Consider the following 10000-nt stretch of genomic DNA (forward strand, 5'->3'; position numbering starts at 1 on the left):
GGGGAGTAATGTAGGACACATACAGTATTAGGTAAATCAAATGGAGAGGGGTAATGTAGGAAACATACAGTATTAGGTAAATCAAATATAGGGGAGTAATGTAGGAAACATACAGTATTAGGTCAATCAAATATAGGGGAGTAATGTAGGAAACATACAGTATTAGGTAAATCAAATATAGGGGAGTAATGTAGGACACATACAGTATTAGGTAAACCAAATGGAGAGGGGTAATGTAGGAAACATACAGTATTAGGTAAATCAAATGGAGAGGGGTAATGTAGGAAACATACAGTATTAGGTAAATCAAATGGAGAGGGGTAATGTAGGAAACATACAGTATTAGGTAAACCAAATGGAGAGGGGTAATGTAGGAAACATACAGTATTAGGTCAACCAAATGGAGAGGGGTAATGTAGGAAACATACAGTATTAGGTAAACCAAATGGAGAGGGGTAATGTAGGAAACATACAGTATTAGGTAAATCAAATGGAGAGGGGTAATGTAGAAAACATACAGTATTAGGTAAATCAAATGGAGAGGGGTAATGTAGGAAACATACAGTATTAGGTAAACCAAATGGAGAGGGGTAATGTAGGAAACATACAGTATTAGGTAAATAAAATATAGGGGAGTAATGTAGGAAACATACAGTATTAGTTAAACCAAATGGAGAGGGGTAATGTAGGAAACATACAGTATTAGGTAAACCAAATGGAGAGGGGTAATGTAGGACACATACAATATTAGGTAAACCAAATAGAGGGGAGTAATGTAGAAAACATACAGTACTAGGTAAATCAAATGGAGGAGATGCTATTATGTTTGCCATGCCTTGTGTAACCTCCCTGTGAATACCTTAGAAACATGAAAAAGCAATAAACAGCTTGTTTTATGTATATCATGCAGACTGACTTTTTCTTCACTGAGCTTCTCTCACTTAAAAATGAATTATAAAATCTTCCCTCTGTGTCCTTACAGCTGTGGTATCATCTACCCCTGTCAGCTGTGGTATCATCTACTCCCTTCAGCTGTGGTAACATCTACCCCCTTCAGCTGTGGTATCATCTACCCCTGTCAGCTGTGGTATCATCTACTCCCTTCAGCTGTGGTATCATCTACCCCTGTCAGCTGTGGTATCATCTTCCCCTGTCAGCTGTGGTATCATCTACCCCCTTCAGCTGTGGTATCATCTTCCCCTGTCAGCTGTGGTATCATCTTCCCCGTCAGCTGTGGTATCATCTACCTTCAGCTGTGGTAACATCTACCCCCTTCAGCTGTGGTATCATCTTCCCCTGTCAGCTGTGGTATCATCTACCCCTGTCAGCTGTGGTATCATCTACCCCCTTCAGCTGTGGTATCATCTACTCCCTTCAGCTGTGGTATCATCTACCCATGTCAGCTGTGGTATCATCTACCCCTGTCAGCTGTGGTATCATCTACTCCCTTCAGCTGTGGTAACATCTACCCCCTTCAGCTGTGGTATCATCTACTCCCTTCAGTTGTGGTATCATCTACCCATGTCAGCTGTGGTATCATCTACCCCTGTCAGCTGTGGTATCATCTACTCCCTTCAGCTGTGGTAACATCTACCCCCTTCAGCTGTGGTATCATCTACCCCCTTCAGCTGTGGTATCATCTACTCCCTTCAGCTGTGGTATCATCTACCCCTGTCAGCTGTGGTATCATCTACTCCCTTCAGCTGTGGTAACATCTACCCCCTTCAGCTGTGGATCATCTACCCCTGTCAGCTGTGGTATCATCTACTCCCTTCAGCTGTGGTAACATCTACCCCCTTCAGCTGTGGTATCATCTTCCCCTGTCAGCTGTGGTATCATCTTCCCCTGTCAGCTGTGGTATCATCTACCCCCTTCAGCTGTGGTAACATCTACCCCCTTCAGCTGTGGTATCATCTTCCCCTGTCAGCTGTGGTATCATCTACCCCTGTCAGCTGTGGTATCATCTACCCCCTTCAGCTGTGGTAACATCTACCCCCTTCAGCTGTGGTAACATCTACCCCCTTCAGCTGTGGTATCATCTACCCCTGTCAGCTGTGGTATCATCTACCCCCTTCAGCTGTGGTATCATCTACTCCCTTCAGCTGTGGTATCATCTACCCATGTCAGCTGTGGTATCATCTACCCCTGTCAGCTGTGGTATCATCTACTCCCTTCAGCTGTGGTATCATCTACCCCCTTCAGCTGTGGTATCATCTACCCCCTTCAGCTGTGGTAACATCTACCCCCTTCAGCTGTGGTATCATCTACCCCCTTCAGCTGTGGTATCATCTACTCCCTTCAGCTGTGGTATCATCTACCCCTGTCAGCTGTGGTATCATCTACTCCCTTCAGCTGTGGTAACATCTACCCCCTTCAGCTGTGGTATCATCTACCCCTGTCAGCTGTGGTATCATCTACCCCCTTCAGCTGTGGTATCATCTACCCCCTTCAGCTGTGGTATCATCTACCCCTGTCAGCTGTGGTATCATCTACCCCCTTCAGCTGTGGTATCATCTACCCCCTTCAGCTGTGGTATCATCTACCCCCTTCAGCTGTGGTATCATCTACCCCTGTCAGCTGTGGTATCATCTACTCCCTTCAGCTGTGGTAACATCTACCCCCTTCAGCTGTGGTATCATCTACCCCCTTCAGCTGTGGTATCATCTACCCCCTTCAGCTGTGGTATCATCTACCCCCTTCAGCTGTGGTATCATCTACCCCTGTCAGCTGTGGTATCATCTACTCCCTTCAGCTGTGGTAACATCTACCCCCTTCAGCTGTGGTATCATCTACCCCTTCAGCTGTGGTATCATCTACCCATGTCAGCTGTGGTATCATCTACCCCTGTCAGCTGTGGTATCATCTACTCCCTTCAGCTGTGGTAACATCTACCCCCTTCAGCTGTGGTATCATCTACCCCTGTCAGCTGTGGTATCATCTACCCCCTTCAGCTGTGGTATCATCTACCCCTGTCAGCTGTGGTATCATCTACCCCCTTCAGCTGTGGTATCATCTACCCCCTTCAGCTGTGGTATCATCTACCCCCTTCAGCTGTGGTATCATCTACCCCTGTCAGCTGTGGTATCATCTACTCCCTTCAGCTGTGGTAACATCTACCCCCTTCAGCTGTGGTATCATCTACCCCTGTCAGCTGTGGTATCATCTACTCCCTTCAGCTGTGGTAACATCTACCCCTTCAGCTGTGGTATCATCTACCCCTGTCAGCTGTGGTATCATCTACCCCCTTCAGCTGTGGTATCATCTACTCCCTTCAGTTGTGGTATCATCTACCCCCTTCAGCTGTGGTATCATCTACCCCCTTCAGCTGTGGTATCATCTACTCCCTTCAGCTGTGGTATCATCTACTCCCTTCAGCTGTGGTATCATCTACCCCCTTCAGCTGTGGTATCATCTACCCCCTTCAGTTGTGGTATCATCTACCCATGTCAGCTGTGGTATCATCTACCCATGTCAGCTGTGGTATCATCTACCCCCTTCAGCTGTGGTATCATCTACCCATGTCAGCTGTGGTATCATCTACCCATGTCAGCTGTGGTATCATCTACTCCCTTCAGCTGTGGTAACATCTACTCCCTTCAGCTGTGGTATCATCTACCCCTGTCAGCTTTGGTAACATCTACTCCCTTCAGCTGTGGTAACATCTACTCCCTTCAGCTGTGGTATCATCTACTCCCTTCAGCTGTGGTATCATCTACTCCCTTCAGCTGTGGTATCATCTACTCCCTTCAGCTGGGGTATCATCTACTCCCTTCAGCTGTGGTAACATCTACTCCCTTCGGCTGTGGTAACATCTACTCCCTTCAGCTGTGGTAACACCTACTCCCTTCAGCTGTGGTAACATCTACTCCCTTCAGCTGTGGTATCATCTACTCCCTTCAGCTGTGGTATCATCTACTCCCTTTAGCTGTGGTATCATCTACTCCCTTCAGCTGTGGTAACATCTACTCCCTTCAGTTGCGGTATCATCTACTCCCTTCAGCTGTGGTAACATCTACTCCCTTCAGTTGCGGTATCATCTACTCCCTTCAGCTGTGGTAACATCTACTCCCTTCAGTTGCGGTAACATCTACTCCCTTCAGCTGTGGTAACATCTACTCCCTTCAGCTGTGGTAACATCTACTCCCTTCAGCTGTGGTAACATCTACTCCCTTCAGTTGCGGTATCATCTACCCCATAAAGCCATAAATATGTGTTGTTGATTTTGACTTGTTAGGATCAATATTATCATGTATCACTGTTGGGGGCTATACACTGAACTTACAACGATGTACTCCCTGATAGAGCAAAGCATAGTTTGCCCTTGCCAATAGGAAGTCCATTCACCCTTCTCTCCAGTGTCCTCTTGTATAACCCTAAGGAGGTGGAGGCTTCCTTTTTGAGAAGTGATACATACGGTATGTAATGAGGATAGGCTTGTGTGTTCTTTTGAAGAAGGCCTTTTGATTGTTGGGCGTTTGATCGCCGGGGTTTTGTTGTCGCCGCGGTAACAGGATAGATGCGATATTGATATCGGAGCCGCTTGGACTCATTCCTCCTTATCTTTGATGTTCATCTCTGCTTTGTCTCGTTACACTGACCCAGTCTACTGTGGAATTATTAGTGACAAAGGGTTGTTTTGGTACCTGTAGCCACTCTAGTCTAGCCTGGTTTCTGATCTGCTTGTGCTGTCTTGCCAACCCCTACAGTATGTGTGACAATAGGAGTTGGCAAGACGGCACAAACAGATGTGAAACCAGGCCAGCTGTAGTCAGGGCACCCCAGGTCAAAGAAAATGACTGAATCTTCTCAGTCACTGTCGTCCCTCCAAGGTTGTAGCCAGATCAAGACCGCGTCGCCCTGCGAGCTGATAAGAGTCAGCTTGGGCAGTGAAGCAGTGGTGTGTTTAGCAGAGGTGTTCATCTGACATCATATCTCAGAAAGGTTAGGCTGTATATCACTGAAGACTGGTGGGAGGAGCTATAGGCTCATGGTAACCCCGAGGTGAACCTGTCTCCTCTCCTCCCACAGAGCTACCTCTATTAACCCCTTCACCCTTAAACCAGGGTCCATATCCCCGCCCTCCCCCTGATCACCACACATCACCAACAGACAGGAAGAGCAGCAGGAAGATGGAATTAAAAGAGTAAAGGTGTTATACACAGTATGTTCTGATGACAGGGTCACACAGCAAGACAGATAAACCTGTTTAATAAACGCCGGGCCTGATGGGATCTAGCCGGGCCATGGTATGTCAGATAAAACGACTTACGCCGCCCCGGCAGACAGACCCAGAAGGGGCCTCAGATGAAGGAACTTGTTGCCAGGGTTTTTGACAGTTGCTGAAATTGCTTTGCGAGTCTGAAAGGAGATGGGCCGGCAGTGGGGAGAGGCAGCTGCAGTGTGTGTTTACCAGGGGCCAGATCGACGTGGATGGGAGATCGCTACCTCTCCAGCGTGTGTGTGTGTGTGTTCGTAAGTGTGTGTGTGCATGTGTGTATGTCTGCAGGTTGATGTAGACGCGTGTGTGTCTGTCTGGGGTGTGAATGGATGGTGGCTGCAGGGAGGCTGGTGGCTGTTGGCTGGTCATGCTGATGACACGCTGTCTGACATCACACTGCTTTGACTCAGACAGTTCATCACCAGGAGTAGTTCACTGGGGCACATTTTATATATATATATGTGTATATATATATATATATATATATATATATATATATATATATATATATATATATATATACACACACACACACACACACACACACACACACACACACACACACAAATGTTCCATATATATATATATATATACACACACACACACACACACACACACACACACACACACACACACACACACACACACACACACACACACACACACACACACACATTTTCCACTTGGTGGGGCTGTAGGGGCACAGTGCGGGGGTCTTGGCCCTGAGCCAGCAGCTCAGTCACAGGGATCTGCCTCTACACCGGGGGGTTATGGGGTTACAGCCACTTAATGTCCCCACCACCCTGGGACTGGGACTCCTGCTCTCTATCGGTCTTAATGATGCCAGAGGGGAAGGGGCTAGGGGGTTAGAGAGGCCCTAGTCAGGGGAAAGGGGGTTAGAGAGGCCCTAGTCAGGGGGAAGGGGCTAGGGGGGGGTTAGAGAGGCCCTAGTCAGGGGGAAGGGGGTTAGAGAGGCCCTAGTCAGGGGGAAGGGCTAGGGGGTTAGGGAGGCCCTAGTCAGGGGGAAGGGGTTAGAGAGGCCCTAGTCAGGGGGAAGGGGCTAGGGGTTAGAGAGGCCCTAGTCAGGGGAAGGGGAGGGGGACTAGTCAGGGGGAAGGGGTTAGAGAGGTCCTAGTCAGGGGGAAGGGGTTAGAGAGGCCCTAGTCAGGGGGAAAGGGGTTGGAGAGGCCCTAGTCAGGGGAAGGGGAAGGGGGTTAGAGAGGCCCTAGTCAGGGGGAAGGGACTAGGGGTTAGAGAGGTCCTAGTCAGGGGGAAGGGGTTAGAGAGGCCCTAGTCAGGAGGAAGGGGGTTGGAGAGGCCCTAGTCAGGGGGAAGGGGTTAGAGAGGCCCTAGTCAGGGGCTAGGGGGTTAGAGAGGCCCTAGTCAGGGGGAAGGGGTTAGAGAGCCCCTAGTCAGGGGGAAGGGGTTAGAGAGGCCCTAGTTAGGGGGAAGGGGCCCTAGTCAGGGGGAAGGGGTTAGAGAGGCCCTAGTCAGGGGAAGGGCCCTAGTCAGGGGGAAGGGGGTTAGAGGGGCCCTAGGGGAAGGGGGAAGGGGCTAGTCAGGGGGTTAGAGAGGCCCTAGTCAGGGGGGGAAGGGGTTAGAGAGGCCCTAGTCAGGGGGAAGGGGGTTAGAGAGGGCCTAGTCAGGGGGGGGAAGGGGCCCTAGTCAGGGGAAGGGGGTTAGTCAGGGGGAAGGGGCCCTAGTCAGGGGGAAGGGCCCTAGTCAGGGGAAGGGGTTAGAGAGGCCCTAGTCAGGGGGAAGGGGTTAGAGAGGCCCTAGTCAGGGGGAAGGGGTTGAGAGGCCCTAGTCAGGGGGAAGGGGGTTACAGAGGCCCTAGTCAGGGGGAAGGGGCCCTAGTCTGGGGGAAGGTGGTTAGAGAGACCCTAGTCAGGGGGAAGGGGCCCTAGTCAGGGGGAAGGGGGTTAGAGAGGCCCTAGTCAGGGGGAAGGGGCCCTAGTCAGGGGAAATGGGGTTAGAGAGGCCCTAGTCAGGGGGAAGAGTCTGGGTAGAAATGCCTCATTTGGAGAGTAGTAGTATTCTGCCTTGTGTTGTGGCTCCTGGGCTCACCGAGATGACGTTCCGGCGCTAATTCTCATAGCACAGTATGATATTATCCAATGCATTTTTATACCTTATATGTACAGTGATTGCTGGGCTAATGTACGGGGTTCAGCCACTCAGAGACACATGCATAAGCATCAGGGAGGAATCTGTAACGGTGCCCTGGTTTTCCCCACACATTTGCATTAGGTGTAATTTAGGTAGTCAACCCATCAGTATGTGATGGTGAACAGTCAACAGTCAAATAGAAAGATGGAGGACTGTTCAACCTCTAACCTCCCTCAGATGTAGAGTGCATATTGAAGTGTGCTTGTGCCGTTGCTGATGGAGCACCGTGTCTCAGCCAGCCTCTGGAAAGTTAATAGGTTTCATTTCCCTCTCCACTTGACCTTTTCTGTTCCTCCCCGCATTAAATATGCATTAGACCTAAAGTCTGTCACCACAGCCTGCTACATCCGCACCTCACCCCCCAAACCTCCTCACCCCACTCACCTCACCTTACCCCTCAACCCTCCTCATCCCCCTCACCCCTCACCTTAACCCCCAACACTAGAGTAGAGTACTGTATAGTACTGTAGAGTAGAGTACTGTAGAGTAGAGTACTGTCACATACAGTACTGTAGAGTACTGAAGAGTAGAGTACTGTAGAACAATGTAGATTAGAATACTGTAGAGTACTGTGGAGTAGAGAATCATACTACATTGTGATTGACTTTCTGTTATGAATAGTAGGCTAGCATTCAAGCTATATTTGTCTGTGTGTTTACTAGGGACATGAAAGGGTCATAATCTTGTTGGAAAGGCTGGCAAATCCTCCTCATTCTTCTAATTGAGTCACATTATCAAAGGCTTCAGGAAACAAGAGTGAAGATTAGTTCCATTCAGCCACCAATCTAATCCATTCATGGGGCTCTCTCTAAACGTGTCTCCACCAGCATTTAATAACACCACTGTTTATTCAAGTTGAAATAGATGTTTGATGTTTAACTGTCTGAGGGAGGATATCCGTTTGGATAGATTCAGCTCTCTAGACGCTGCCAGACTTCTAATAGATCTGGGAGTGGTTGTGCGACGTGAGCAGGCTGAAGACTCTCACAGCTCTCAGCCTGAACTGTTGTTTCACAAGACCCTATGATGACAATATACGTTAATTAAGCCATAAGGCCTGAGGGGGTGTGGTATATAGCCAATATACCACGGCTAAGGGCTGTTCTTATGCCTGGATACAGCCCTTAGTTATGGTATGTTGGCCATATACAACAAACCCCCAAGGTTCCTTATTGCTATTATAAACTGGTTACCAACGTAATTAGAACAGTAAAAATAAACGTTTTGTCATACCTGTGGTATACGGTCTGATATACCACAGCTGTCAGCCAATCAGCATTCAGGGCTCGAACCACCCAGTTTATAAAACCAAAAATTCCACTGATGGTACAGTATACAATCTACTACAATGTTAGAGTACAGACAGTAATGTTGTATAGTATCTTTATAGTATAGTTTACAACTTCTCATGTATATTCCCTAAAACAAAAGTGGTTTTACTGCTATTACTGACACAGTTGGTGTTTTTCAAGGATATATGTTTTGGTAAAAACAGACATATCAACTGTAGCTTAGCTACGACAACACAGAGAGAAGCTATGGAGAGTCTAGGCCTGCAATCTGCCTCCCTCATACAGAGCATATTGGCGCTGTTATCTCCCACTAACCTCTGATTAGAGCTCTCCGCTAACCGCCACTACCGCTCACTGGCTACGTCTGAACGGCTGCCAACGCCTGGGCAGTGGCGCAGAGAGAAATGCGAGAAAGAGGGGACGGGTGTAGGGGGAGAGCGAGGGAGGAGAGAGAGAGGGAGAGACTGAAGTCAGAGATGAGCGAGTGACCATCAATACAGAGTCACACAGACCATCAGGGATAGCTGTACCCTAAAGTCATCATGGATAGCTGTACCCTAAAGTCATCATGGATATCTGTACCCTAAAGTCATCATGGATAGCTGTACCCTAAAGTCATCATGGATAGCTGTACCCTAAAGTCATCATGGATAGCTGTACCCTAAAGTCATCATGGATAGATGTACCATAAAGTCATCATGGATAGCTGTACCCTAAAGTCATCATGGATAGCTGTACCCTAAAGTCATCATGGATAGCTGTACCCTAAAGTCATCATGGATAGATGTACCCTAAAGTCATCATGGATAGCTGTACCCTAAAGTCATCATGGATAGCTGTACCCTAAAGTCATCATGGATAGCTGTACCCTAAAGTCATCATGGATAGCTGTACCATAAAGTCATCATGGATAGCTGTACCCTAAAGTCATCATGGATAGCTGTACCCTAAAGTCATCATGGATAGCTGTACCCTAAAGTCATCATGGATAGCTGTACCCTAAAGTCATCATGGATAGCTGTACCATAAAGTCATCATGGATAGATGTACCATAAAGTCATCATGGATAGCTGTACCCTAAAGTCATCATGGATAGCTGTACCCTAAAGTCATCATGGATAGCTGTACCCTAAAGTCATCATGGATAGCTGTACCATAAAGTCATCATGGATAGCTGTACCATAAAGTCATCATGGATAGCTGTACCCTAAAGTCATCATGGATAGCTGTACCATAAAGTCATCATGGATAGCTGTACCATAAAGTCATCATGGATAGATGTACCCTAAAGTCATCATGGATAGCTGTACCCTAAAGTCAT

This window comes from Oncorhynchus tshawytscha, unplaced genomic scaffold (assembly GCF_018296145.1).
Source record: "Oncorhynchus tshawytscha isolate Ot180627B unplaced genomic scaffold, Otsh_v2.0 Un_contig_12434_pilon_pilon, whole genome shotgun sequence".
In the NCBI taxonomy this organism is placed as follows: Eukaryota; Metazoa; Chordata; class Actinopteri; order Salmoniformes; family Salmonidae; genus Oncorhynchus; species Oncorhynchus tshawytscha.